This window comes from Psammomys obesus, unplaced genomic scaffold (assembly GCF_907164565.1).
Source record: "Psammomys obesus unplaced genomic scaffold, mPsaObe1.curated_primary_1811, whole genome shotgun sequence".
Taxonomy (NCBI): Eukaryota; Metazoa; Chordata; class Mammalia; order Rodentia; family Muridae; genus Psammomys; species Psammomys obesus.
Window position 1 is genome coordinate 15213546 of NW_026596244.1, and position 283 is coordinate 15213828.

Sequence of the window (283 nt, forward strand, 5' to 3'; positions counted from 1 at the left end):
CCGCCTACTATTCCGCCTCACAAACTCAAGAACTACAATTCCCAGAGAACACTCTTTTAACAGCGCCATTCTCTACCTCAGGGAACTACGCGCAAAGCATGGTGGGAGTTGTAGTCTGAAGGTGGTGTAAAGGGTGCGCAGAGAGTGAGAAAAAAAACCATCCTCTGACGCAGGGATTTCTGGGATTCGTAGTTTGTTTGTTTGTTTGGTGGTGGTGGTATTGCATTGCAAGCCCTAGGTTACTACAAGCCCCATGGATCAGCGCGGTAGTCACGGAAACACT